Genomic DNA, 14,416 nt, shown 5'->3' with positions numbered 1-14,416 from the left:
CTCAGCCTCAGAGGAAGGCAATGGTAAACCCCCTCTGAATACCACTGGCCGTGAAACCCCTATTCATAAGTCGGAATCGACTTGAAGGCAGCCCACTTCCATTTTGCCTCTGTGATCAGTCGTGTCTGCACCACCCTGTTGTGGTCTGGCGAGATTCCTTGGGTAAGTGTGGGGAGAAAAATGTTAATGGTGGGAAAAAAGATCTGGGGGGGGGAGGAGTCCATGGGGGAGGGGGTTGAGAGGGGCGAGAAAGAGAGAATAAACCTCCATGCTCCCCTTTAGGCATTTGGGGGCTTCTCCCTGTAGTCCAAATGTAAAGCGGAGCCCAACCTCCATCGTCTCCATACCACGATCTGCCCCTGGAAACCCCAAACCTCCATCCCCTAGCGGGGGGGGCAGGGAGAGGAATGTCCTGGACAGTAGTGTAGAGGCAAATTCAGAAGTGCAGGGTCCCTTCGTGATAGTCAGAGCCACACCCCTTTTCAAGATCATAGAATAATCTGGCCAGGCTTGACTACTGCTTTCTGCTCCTCTGTCACTGTCCCCATTTGACTGCCCTTTCTTACTCAGAGATATTGCTTGAAATACTGAGGTTAGTGTCCACATGTTTATCTCCTGCTGCTACCACACTACTTGACGATGTAGATGGGATGCAGGAGTGTAGTTGTCAAGGGTCTTGGGGGGGCTTAGCCCCCTTACTTTTTTGGGAGCAGGGTCCCTATGCCTCATGCATTGTAATAGCTAATCGGCCTGAAAGGGGAATGTGTTAGCCACTGAGAAGAGTCTTCTAACACACTTCCTTGTCCTTTCCTGCTGATTGGAGCCAATCAGAATGAAAGGAGATGAGTCAGCCGCTGAGAAGACTCTTCTCAGTAGCTAACAATCTCCCCTTTCATGTTTATTGGCTCCTAGAAATGTCTGTTGTGGGAAAAGGCATTAACAAGTATCTCATTCTCAACCCAGCAGCAAGAAAAGGGGGAAGGGTGTGTGACTGTGACTGTCATAAAGGGACCCTATACTAAAGTTCGCATCATTCAGACCATGGTATTCCCGATCTCTATGTATGGATGTGAAAGTTGGACAGTGAAAAAAGCAGATAAGAGAAAAATCAACTCATTAGAAATGTGGTGTTGGAGGAGAGCTTTGCGCATACCATGGACTGTGAAAAAGACAAATAATTGGGCATTAGAACAAATTAAACCAGAACTGTCACTAGAAGCTAAAATGATGAAACTGAGGTTATCATACTTTGGACACATGATGAGAAGCCATGATTCACTAGAAAAGACAATAATGCTGGGAAAAACGGAAGGGAGTAGAAAAAGAGGAAGGCCAAGCAAGAGATGGATAAAGGAAGCCACAGTCCTGAACTTACAAGATCTGAACAGGGTGGCTCATGACAGATGCTATTGGAGGTCACTGATTCATAGGGTCTCCATAAGTCATAATCGACTTGGAGGCACATAACAACAACACTTCTGAATTTGCCACTGCACTACTGATGGGATACTATCCTCTGGATTCACTGTCACTTCTTCAGCAGTTACAGAATTCTCACTCTCCAGAACTTGTCCGCCAACTTGGCTTTCTTTTTGTGACCTTGTGAAACTGACAAGGCCTCCTTTAGTTTTCTAAAGAAACAAGTCAGAGAATTAAGGAAAAAACCTCTCAAGATGGATTCTCTTCTGCTGACGATTCACTAACAGGCAAAAAAAACCCTTGCAGTTTAAGAATGTATTTATAGCCAACAGATATTTCTATCAAACTTTAACAAGCAGGGAAATTAGGCAGCTATAGTGAATGTACCCGGAGAGCAGGAGACCTGACCTCCTCTGTGAGATATTGTACAGCCGTACAAATCTGTAAAAATGCAAACACAATTTGAGTTGGTCTTTCACAGTCCAATCCACTTCCTGTGTACCTTGGAAGAATTTGGTAACGTGCCTCTGAGCATATGGTGAGTGGTGGCAACATCTGCAATCAGGACTACATTTCCAGAGATGAAGAATTACATTTTTATATGTTTGTTGGTGTTCTTACTTCGCTTCTTTCCTATGTTACTACTGTTTCTACAGAGAATCTAACATAGAAAATTATATTTGTCTCATTATTCATCCTAGAAATTTGTGTCAAATTTATTTTTATTAATTTCAAAGCCTTTTTATTGGTCAATGTAATATCATGGTGAAGAAAGCCTTTTGTGTTTCAAACTGGAGGCTATATTCTATTTCTATTTTGGGTGCATTCACAGTTGAATCTGAAACTGCAGCTTTGATGTAAAATTAGACTGATTACATTACGTTGTTTATAAGCAATGAATCTAGCTGTTGGAAAAAACAAACTTGGCCTGCCCAAGATGCATGTGTTCAGCCTGATATGCTTAAACCATTCCACTTAAGGAACAGTGGGCCTGGTCAATTAAAAACATAGAGCACACCTAGAAACTTGCTATAATATATTTCACCTCCCAGTATTTTATCTTGTGCAACCTGAGACACTCATTGTGTCCACAGGAGACTATTCTGCAGAATAGTCAATGCCATTATTCCACAATTGTTTGGGAGGTTTTTTTTAGTGGACATTATGCAAAGTGTTGCCGTACTTCACATATCAATAAAAACAGAAGCAAAAGAAAATAATTTGCCATAGGAAACTTCACCAAAATAGCAAAGTAAATCAAACATATTTAAAGTGACTATCTGAACTATATCAACTGTCTTAATATTGTTGCTTCCTCCCTGCTAAAATAAGATCAGCAAAGCACATATCTTGTTTCTATTATTTGGGCTGATTGCAGATGTTGCCACCACTCACCATATGCTCAGAGGCACATGTTACCAAATTCTTCCAAGCTACACTGGAAGAGGATTGGACTCTGAAATACCAATCCAAATTGTGTTTGCATTTTTACAAATTTGTAGGGCAGTACAGTATTTCAGAGAGGAGGTCAGGTCTCCTGCTCCCCTGGTGCATTCACTGTAGCTGCCTATTCCCTGATTTTTAAAGTTTGATAGAAGTATCTGTTGGCTACAGGTATGTTCTTAATCCTCAAGGGTTTTTTTTTGCCTATTAGTGAATTTCTCTGCTTTTTAATCCAGGAGGTAACAAATGGGATTTGGTGCAAGTTTGCTGAGAATGTGTGTCCACAAGGGAGGAGGAGGGAGGGGGGAAGGGAGCAGGCAGAGGAGGAGGAGGGCAGATTTGATTATTTGCATACTTATGCAATCATGCTTAAAATGGAAAATGGAAATGGACTGCCTTCAAGGAGATCCTGACTTATGGCGACCCTATGACTAGGGATTTCATGGTAAGCAGTATTCAGAGGGGGTTTCCCATTGCCTCCCTCTGAGGCTAGTCCTCCCCAGCTGGCTAGGGCCTGCTCAGCTTGCCACAGCTGCACAAACCAGATCCTTCCTTGTCCGCAACGGCCAACTGGGGGGCAACTGGGCTCCTTGGGACTATGCAGCTTGCCCACGTCTTCACAGGTGGCAGGGCATGTAACCCCTGAGCCACTCACTGTGGGGGTGATCTTTAGCTGGCCCTTGACACCCAGGAGACATGCGCGGGGATCGGAACTCACAGACTCTGGACTCCCAGCCCTCCTCCCCACTGTACTATACCAGCTGTATGCAATCATGCTTAGGATAGATAAAAACTGACCTGGGGGAGGAAGGCAGGAAGGGGAAGGGGAGGAGGAAGGGGGAGGAAAGAGATGGGGTGGGCACTGGGCAGAGGGAAAGCCCCTTTCCTTTCCAAAAGGAAAACATTATGAACAGTATCAGTTTTTTTCAGGGTTTCCCCCACCTTTTTTTATTCTACATCAGGCCCATGTAGTCTCCCACCAAATTTAAACCAAAGCTGTTCCTGGCCACATCCACACCAAACCTTTATTCCACTTTAAAAAGTCATGGCTTCCCTCAAATAATCCTGGGAAGTGTAGTTTGTGAAGGGTGCTGAGAGTTGTTCAGCACTGGTTAGGCCTCATCTTGAATACTGCATCCAGTTCTGGTCTCCGCACTTCAAGAAGGATGCAGACAAACTGGAACAGGTTCAGAGGAGGGCAACAAAGATGATCAGGGGACTGGAAACAAAGCTCTATGAGGAGAGACTGAAAGAACTGGGCATGTTTAGCCTGGAGAAGAGAAGACTGAGGGGAGATATGATAGCACTCTTCAAGTACATGAAAGGTTGTCACATAGAGGAGGGCCGGGATCTCTTCTCGATTGTCCCAGAGTGCAGGACATGGAATAATGGGCTCAAGTTGCAGGAAGCCAGATTTCCACTGGACATCAGGAAAAACTTCCTAACTGTTAGAGCCATACGACAATGGAATCAATTACCTAGAGGGGTAGTGGGTTCTCCGACACTGGAGGCATTCAAGAGGCAGCTGGACAACCATCTGTCGGGAATGCTTTGATTTGGATTCCTGCATTGAGCAGGAGGTTGGACTTGATGGCCTTATAGGCCCCTTCCAACTCTACTATTCTATGATTCTATGAGAGTCCCTCACAGAGCTTCAGTCACAGGGGCTGACTGTTAAACCACTCTGGCCATTGCACTCTGGCCATTATCCATCCCTTCACAACTACTCTCTGCAACCATGTGCCGGCAAGAAGACCCATAGTAGGCAGGTAGGCTCTGCTCTGGCCATGTTAGCTCCTGCCCTTTCCTCTTTCTCACACACACGTCTGCCTGAGCGCTTCCCTCTTCTCACAGGCCATCTCATATGTGCAGACAGAGATGGGGGAAGCTGTCATCACAGCTGGCTGCGCATGTGCACAAGAGTCCTAGCGCGATGATAGACCAGTGCAAATATAGTATAGAAAGATACAGTTCTGCCCTGTGTTTATTCTTTGCTGATGACAAATGTGAGCTTTTTCTTAAACTCTTCTCACACTCCAAGCATTTATATGGTTTCTCTGTTGTGCTTTTCTTTTGATTAGTGATATTTACCTTCCGTTACACAAGCTGTTTGCCCTTTCTAAACATTTACATAATTTCCTGTGTGAATTCTTTGATGATGACAGAGGTGTGACCTTCTTCTGTAGCTCTTTCCACATTCCAAGCACTGATATGGCTTTTCCCCTGTGTGAATTCTTTGATGTGACATGACATGTGTCTTCTGACTGAAGCTCTTCCCACACTCCAAGCATTGATATGGTTTCTCTCCTGTTCATGCAAAGTGGGAGTTATCTTCTGAGTGAAGCTCTTCCCACACTCCAAGCATTCATATGGTTTCTTGCCTGTGTGAATTCCTTGATGGGAAGTGAGATATCTCTTCAGTCTGAAGCTCTTTCCATACTCTAAGCACTGATATGGTTTCTCCCCATTGTGAATACTTTGATGTATAGTGAAATTGATCTTCTTACCGAAACTTTTTCCACACTTCAAACACTGATACGGTTTTTCACCTCTGTGGATTTTGCAATGAACATCACATTCTGACTTAGAAATGAAACATTCCCAATACACACAACATATATGTTTTCATTTCTTTTATCTGTTGTTTCTTTGGCTACGCTTTCATGGTAGCTACTGTCCTGAAAAGCACAGGATTTATTCTGCCTCATGTGATTTGCTTCAGTTGTCCTTCTTGTTGGTTCCCTATTTTTAGGTGAGTCGCTTTCCAGTGACACCCAGCATAGTTCTCTCTTATTCTTGGTTTCCCATTCATCACCTTCTGCAATGAGGACAGAAAACTGACTAGAGCCTGAGAAAGAAAGGAACTTTCAAATTATTACACACTTTTAATCAGCGTTTGTGATGGAAGAGCTGGAAAAAAACTTGATGGGAGCCAGATCTTACCATGCATTTATCTTTTAGCATCTCCTGGGTGAGAGACAGGGGACGTTGTATGTTTGTCATCTTGTCATCTTGAATACTGCGTCCAGTTCTGGTCTCCGCACTTCAAGAAGGATGCAGACAAACTGGAACAGGTTCAGAGGAGGGCAACAAGGATGATCAGGGGACTGGAAAAAAGCCCTATGAGGAGAGACTGAAAGAACTGGGCATGTTTAGCCTTGAGAAGAGAAGACTGAGGGGAGATATGATAGCACTCTTCAAGTACATGAAAGGTTGTCACACAGAGGAGGGCTGGGATCTCTTCTCAATCATCCCAGAGTACAGAACAGGGAATAATGGGCTCAAGTTGCAGGAAGCCAGATTTTGACTAGACATCAGGAAAAACTTCCTGTTAGAGTCATTTGACAATGGAACCAATGACCTAGAGAGGAAGTGGGCTCTCTGACAGTGGAGGCATTCAAGAGGCAGCTGGACAGCCATCTGTTGGGAATGCTTTGATCTGGATTCCTGCCTTGTAGGCCCCTTCCAACTCTATTATTCTATGATTCTATGTAATACCCCAGGTGAGTGGTGGAGTGGAATGCCTGTAAAAGGAGTTCAGCTGAGTGTGTTGTGCTGTGCACTTTTTGTATGTACTGGCTACAACAGGTCTGTGACTAGGGTTTTATTTGGCGAAGCACCCCTGACTATCTTCAAGTGAGCAGATTGTAGGTAGAATGTGCCTGGGGGGAGAATCTTAAAAGGGCCATAGCAGGATGGCCTATCTCAGTGATCTAGGGGAGGGGCAGGCATGGCTGGAGGAAACATTCCCTTCTCATCGATAACATAAACATTCTCTATTAGTAACCCGGGCCCAGGATACCTTAAGGACTGCCTGATGCTTATACACTAGGCCAATCACTAAGATCATCCAGAGGAGCGCTGATAGTTTTTCCCCATCTTACACAGGACCACCTGGCCTCAACCAGAAGTAGGGCATATAGCGTTGCTGCTCCCATGCTGTTAGAACACTCTTCTGGAAGTAATTCGGCAGGCATCTTTGCTTTTTTTTTTTTTTTTCCCAATTAATTTTTATTCCAATTTTCAGAACCAAAACAATACAAAAAGAAAACAACACAAATCAATAACTAGTACAATACAAAAAGAAATATATATATATATATATAAAGAAAGAATATTGACTTCCAATTTGTCATAGTTCAGCCATAAATCTATAATATATAACAAACCTGTCTCTTAATAGATTATAAAATCACCTTCCTCCAGCGGTTATCTTAGTTGGTTTCAAATCTTATTAACATCATATCATTTTAATCTTCCACAAAAAGTCAAAGAGAAGTTTCCAATCCTTGAGATACATGTCAATCAATTTTTTTTCTAAATAAACATGCCAATTAATCCAACTCATCAAATCTACTAAGTCCAGTAATTTCAAATCGCTATAATTCAGCTATAAATCTATAATATATAACAAACCTATCTCTTAATAGATTATAAAATCACCTTCCTCCAGCGGTTATCTTAGTTGGTTTCAAATCTCATTAACATCCTATCATTTTAATCTTCCACAAAAAGTCAAAGAGAAGTTTCCAATCCTTGAGATATATATCAATCAATTTTTTTACTAAATAAACATATCAATTAATCCAACTCATCAAATCTACTAAGTCCAGTAATTTTAAATCTCTCTTCTGTCATTATCCATATTGGGTCCATCTTCCATCTTTACGCACCCAAAAATCTTGCTGTCATAGTCATATAATAAAACTCTGATAGGAATTTCCTCCATCACAGATATTTTCTTGCCATCAAATCCAAACGTATCACTGAAGTATTGTTGCAAAGCCGCATCTCTGTTCCTCTTTTCCACATGATACACTAGTACATCTCTTGAAGGTTTTTCCATTGATACAAAACAGGGATTAATTCTGTTAACTTTCTCCATTTCAAGTTCCATCAAATCCTTCCAGTCCAGGAATTTTTTTAAATCGATAATATCTTTATCTCCAATCTCTTCAATTCCTTCAGGGACAGCACTGAATTCCAAACTGTAATATTTGTCTCCAGGATCCATCACAGCCAGGAAATCCAAATCTTTTTTCATGTCCATAATTAAGCCAATCTCCATAGTTTGAACCTTGCCTTTAATTTCTCTTTCATCCTTTTTTTGTTTTCCAGATCTATCTTTATTCTCCTTTCTCATAGAATCCTGAGTTTCTTTCAGCTCCTGTCTCATTTCATGAAATTCAATTCTCCACGCTTGTCTATTATTTCTCAGTTCTTATTTTATTGAGTTAATCCCATTCATTATTTTCTGAAACATGTCTAGAGATAAAGTCCCTTCTTGTACATCCATGATCTGCTTAATTGTCATTCTTAAAGCCAAAGGAACAAAACTCCTTCAATTTTCAATGTCCCAAACAAAGAGCAGCTTATTTCTTTAACCAGTTACAAAGGAGTTAATCTTTCCAACCAACTAACGTCACACGCTAGACAGCCCTTATCTCTTATCTGCCTGGAAGTGTAAGAACGGCTTTAGTTCACAGCGTCCAAATAACTAGTAGCAGAGAGAATGAGCAGATTCGTCAAAAAAAAAGTAGATCAGGAAAAATAGCCCCAGCCATATATTACACAAAAGTCTTATAAATCAAAAAGATTTCTTATCTCTCCCAATCAGAAATCTCTCGTCCGTTGTAATCTTTAAAATGCTATTTTCCATGTCAGCTTTTTGCAATAAAAAAAAGATAAGCTATTTATATTTTCTTCCCCCTTAGTTCCGTGAATAAAAGGAAACCTCACCTAGGTTATCTCAATTGCTGTTACTTTGACAAATCTCTTTAGCTGTATAGATAAGAAAATGATGAATGTAGACAGGAGGATGTTTGCCTGTTAATCCGTATAAAAAAAACGGGTCACTTATCCAGCTGAGCTAGCATAAAAATCCTCGCTCTGGCTGAGCTGCTGGAAGACAGACAATTCTGACGAATTCCAGACTCCAACAATCAAAGCAAAGCTGTGTGGGAAATCTCACGTTTCTTCCTTATCCGGAAGAAATTATTCCCAGTCAGAAAAGAGCCTTCTGACTGAATTTAAACTGGATAAGTTTCATCCAAGACGGAGCTCGTCTCAGAGGCTGCACAGGCGTAGGGATCCTCCTGGGAAGTCTGCAGGCATCTTTGCTTTTGACTTTCAGACTTTTCTTGAAGACTTTTTTTTTATGCCAACAGGCCCATGCAGCTGTTTAAAATGTTTTTTTGAGGAGCCAGTCGTTTTAACAATTGTTTGGTGTTGTTTTTAAACGTTATGTTTTTGTTCGTGTTAGGAATTCCTTCCTATATTCCCCCCAGTCCTGTTGCTATAATGGCTTGTCTATAACAGGCAAGTCTCAAACTAAAAGTGACACTTTATCTTTTAAAGCTCACAGCTATGTGCTGAGCCCCTGTAACCTGATACTGTTTACTTGCTTCAGGTACTTGCTGCCACCATAGATAGGTATCTGATTCCACCTTTAGTGTAGCCAAATGATGAGGCATGTGTGTGTGTGTGAAACAGCAATATTTATTTAAGAACAGATGTATATAAAAAGTGTAAGTTCACTCTGGGTTCATAAGCATGTGGTTTCATTCATTGTCTTTAGGTCTTTCACTTAAGTTACTGTATGTTCTTTAAACATATTGAAATCCTACCTAGCCTACTCACACTAAAATATTCCTACACACTAACTCTACCCTTTCACCATCTACATTCAAAATAATAAACTAATGTTGAAGCTACACTACCTACCACTCTCCTCACACCAGACAATTCTACTCCAACCCAAATCCCACATCAATCCCAACTGCCAAAACAAATATAAACCGCTCACTCTCAGTCCCTCAGCCAATCACCATCCAGCACACTCTAGCATTCTGTTCCGTCATTCCCCCTCCCAACACTCACCTACCTTAATCATAGGAATATAAAAGCATGGAACAATATCATACAGAAGTATTATGGATGTCATTTCGTCATCTGCTTCAAAATCAATCCAAGCTCAATTCCCTACCTCTGCAGGTAAAGAATCTTAGAATTATCATTGCTGGAATAAGTCCTTGTCGACATGCTGCCAGTCAGAGCAGATAGTAATGGGCTAGATAGGCCAATGGCTGCTGGTAGCCTGCTAGTCAGAGGACCTTGGAGGATGCTCTACTCCAGTATTGCCTATGATTCTAAAATGGCATCACTATAATTTCCTTTGCAAGCAAAGCAGGAAGGGGGAAACATCATGAAAAACATGTCAAAGGAGTAAAATGGATGACCTCAAGGGAGGTGATGTCGCTAGTTATGTGCATAGGGCATAGCTTAGGCAATGCCCACGAGCTAGAGGGAGCCCCAGCTGACGAAGCGGCAAGGCGAGTTAAGCAGCAGAGCGAGTTCGGCAGCAGGGCGAGGAGGCCAGGGCCCCCCACTCTGCCCGTCTGTTCCCTGAGCTCAACTAAACCGCAGTCTCCAACCCATTGACGTAATAAACCTTAAACAAAACTATGCAGGTAAGAAGCCAGCAGGGGTGTGGGGGCTTTCCAGTGTTTTGCACCACCTGCAGCATGTACTGTTGGACAGAAGTCGTGGGTGTGCTCTCGGTGCAATGAGCTCCTGGCTCTCCGGGAACGACTTCATTTCCTTGAGGCCAAGGTGGCGGATCTGGAAAAGCTGAGAGAGGCAGAGAGGTGTGTGGAGGAGGCCTTCAGGGACGTTATAGCTGTGTCCCACTCCAACGATGATAGCTCTCCTGCTATCATGGAGAACGATGGTCTCGGGGAAGGAGAGCATCCAGCTGAGGAAGAGGGAAACAACCCCTTAGAAGGGACCCATTCCTTGGGGGATGAGCAGCTATCCTCTCGTGCCGATGATATATCTCCAGGGGGTGGAGGGATCCTTGTAGTGGGTGATTCGATCATTAGGAACATAGACAGTGGGGTGTGTGATGGGCGTGTAGACCGCAAGGTGTTTTGCCTGCCTGGTGCGAAGGTTGCGGATATCGCCCGTCGTTTAGATAGTTTGGTAGACAGTGCTGGGGAGGAGTCAGTGGTCGTGGTGCACGTTGGCACCAACGACATGGGGAAATGCAGCCGTGAGGTCCTGGAAGCAAAATTTAGGTTGCTAGGTAGGATGCTGAAAGCCAGGACCTCCAAGGTGGCTTTCTCTGAAATGCTACCGGTTCCACGCGCAGGACCAGCCAGACAGGCCCAGCTTCGCAGTCTCAATGCGTGGATGAGATGATAGTGTCGGGTGGAAGGGTTTGGATTTGTTACAGGCAAAAAGTCTTCCTTCAAAAAATGGAAGTCTTGTCCGAATGAAGAAAATAAAAAAGAACACAAACTCTGGCAAAAGAAATGCAAGAAGACAATAAGGGATGCTAAAAAAGAATTTGAGGAGCACATTGCTAAGAACATAAAAACCAACAACAAAAAATTCTATAAATACATTCAAGGCAGGAGACCATCTAGGGAGACGATTGGACCCTTGGATGATAAGGGAGTCAAAGGTGTACTAAAGAACGATAAGGAGTTTGCAGAGAAGCTAAATGAATTCTTTGCATCTGTCTTCACAGTGGAAGATATAGGGCAGATCCCTGAACCTGAACTAACATTTGCAGGAAGGGATTCTGAGGAACTGAGACAAATAGTGGTAACGAGAGAGGAAGTTCTAAGCTTAATGGACAATATAAAAACTGACAAATCACCAGGCCCGGATGGCATCCACCCGAGAGTTCTCAAAGAACTCAAAGGTGAAATTGCTGATCTGCTAACTAAAATATGTAACTTGTCCCTCGGGTCCTCCTCCGTGCCTGAGGACTGGAAAGTGGCAAATGTAACGCCAATCTTCAAAAAGGGATCCAGAGAGGATCCCGGAAATTACAGGCCAGTTAGCTTAACTTCTGTCCCTGGAAAACTGGTAGAAAGTATGATTAAAGCTAGATTAACTAAGCACATAGAAGAACAAGCCTTGCTGAAGCAGAGCCAGCATGGCTTCTGCAAGGGAAAGTCCTGTCTCAGTAACCTATTAGAATTCTTTGAGAGTGTCAACAAGCATATAGATAGAGGTGATCCAGTGGACATAGTGTACTTAGACTTTCAAAAAGCGTTTGACAAGGTACCTCACCAAAGGCTTCTGAGGAAGCTTAGCAGTCATGGAATAAGAGGAGAGGTCCTCTTGTGGATAAGGAATTGGTTAAGAAGCAGAAAGCAGAGAGTAGGAATAAACAGACAGTTCTCCCAATGGAGGGCTGTAGAAAGTGGAGTCCCTCAAGGATCGGTATTGGGACCTGTAGTTTTCAACTTGTTCATTAATGACCTAGAATTAGGAGTGAGCAGTGAAGTGGCCAAGTTTGCTGATGACACTAAATTGTTCAGGGTTGTTAAAACAAAAAGGGATTGCGAAGAGCTCCAAAAAGACCTCTCCAAACGGAGTGAATGGGCAGAAAAATGGCAAATGCAATTCAATATAATCAAGTGTAAAATTATGCATATTGGAGCAAAAAATCTGAATTTCACATATACACTCATGGGGTCTGAACTGGCGGTGACCGACCAGGAGAGAGACCTCGGGGTTGTAGTGGACAGCATGATGAAAATGTCGGCCCAGTGTGCGGCAGCTGTGAAAAAGGCAAATTCCATGCTAGTGATAATTAGGAAAGGTATTGAAAATAAAACAGCCGATATCATAATGCCGTTGTATAAATCTATGGTGCGGCCGCATTTGGAATACTGTGTACAGTTCTGGTCGCCTCATCTCAAAAAGGATATTATAGAGTTTGAAAAGGTTCAGAAGAGGGCAACCAGAATGATCAAGGGGATGGAGCGACTCCCTTACGAGGAAAGGTTGCAGCATTTGGGTCTTTTTAGTTTAGAGAAAAGGCGGGTCAGAGGAGACATGATAGAAGTGTATAAAATTATGCATGGCATTGAGAAAGTGGATAGAGAAAAGTTCTTCTCCCTCTCTCATAATACTAGAACTCATGGACATTCAAAGAAGCTGAATGTTAGAAGATTCAGGACAGACAAAAGGAAGTACTTCTTTACTCAGCGCATAGTTAAACTATGGAATTTGCTCCCACAAGATGCAGTAATGGCCACCAGCTTGGATGGCTTTAAAAGAAGATTAGACAAATTCATGGAGGACAGGGCTATCAATGGCTACTAGCTGTGATGGCTGTGCTCTGCCACCCTAGTCAGAGGCAGCATGCTTCTGAAAACCAGTTGCCGGAAGCCTCAGGAGGGGAGAGTGTTCTTGCACTCGGGTCCTGCTTGCGGGCTTCCCCCAGGCACCTGGTTGGCCACTGTGAGAACAGGATGCTGGACTAGATGGGCCACTGGCCTGATCCAGCAGGCTCTTCTTATGTTCTTATGTTCTTAATGCAAGTGATCAAGCCAACATTATGACAAGGTGCTCTTCCCCGCCCCGGAAATGCCCCCAGTAATCAAGTCTACATTTAATTATATTGGCCAAAAGTATTGCAAAATGTCCACTGATCTCCTCAAAAGAAACTAAGAATATCCCGCCTAGTACTTACAGGAGAGGCTGCCTAGGGACAATGCCTTTTCTGTATCTGACCAATTTTGGAAACTACTTTGAAGCTTTTGTCCAGAAAGGTATATAAACCAGGTTCTGGAGCCCACTTGCCTGTTCCATGTGCTGCTATTCTTGTGTTACCTGAACAATCAGCTCCCACATGGATTCCACCCTCTTTCCCTGTTTTTTTTCCTCTGGTTCCATTTTCCTGCCTCCCTGGATCCCCACTTCCAGAAACAGAAATCCTTGCTGCAGTGGCAAACAAAATTCCTTTTCCCCCATGGCTGTAATAGATATGCATATGTTGCTGGGCTATTCCCCGCTGCAGTATGAAATGGGTATATTTTTGATTCGGTGTGCGTCTTCATTAAACATTATCCCCATTTTCAGACCTGTTAGTGTAACTCATGGAGAAATCTGCCAAGATGCACTATTGGCAATGTCAAATGATTCGAAGACATAAGACTCTTGGAACATGTGTAAGTAAAACATGTATCTACTGAGGAGGCTTGCTAACATGGCCCAGCTCCCTCCCTAGGGATAATCACCTCCCTCCCTCTGCATTGTTGCCTGTTAGAAGGTGGGATGTTCCAGCAGGCTTCTGGGTTTCTATGATGGCTCCAGTACTGTATTTCTATTTGCATTTACTCTGTTTATTTGTATCTATTGTGGCTCTTGTAGGTTTCCGTTCTGGATGGTGAAATGGTTGTTTAGATTATATTGTGGTTGTAATGTCAACGCATTTGTGGCTTTTTGTTAAATGGAAAGGCTGGATATGAATGACTTGTTATTATTGTTGTTATGTGCCTTCAAGTCGATTACGACTTATGGCGACCCTTTGAATCAGTGACCTCCAAGAGCGTCTGTCATGAACCACCCTGTTCAGATCTTGTAAGTTCAGGTCTGTGGCTTCCTTGATGGAATCGATCCGTCTCTTGTTTGGCCTTCCTCTTTTTCTACTCCCTGCTGTTTTTCCCAGCATTATTGTCTTTTCTAGTGAATCGTGTCTTCTCATTACGTGTCCAAAGTATGGTAACCTCAGTTTCATCATTTTAGCTTCTAA

Source organism: Rhineura floridana, chromosome 3 (genome assembly GCF_030035675.1).
Source record: "Rhineura floridana isolate rRhiFlo1 chromosome 3, rRhiFlo1.hap2, whole genome shotgun sequence".
Classification (NCBI taxonomy): Eukaryota; Metazoa; Chordata; class Lepidosauria; order Squamata; family Rhineuridae; genus Rhineura; species Rhineura floridana.
The sequence above is the reverse complement of the archived record's forward strand: the minus strand, read 5'-3'. Positions refer to the sequence as shown.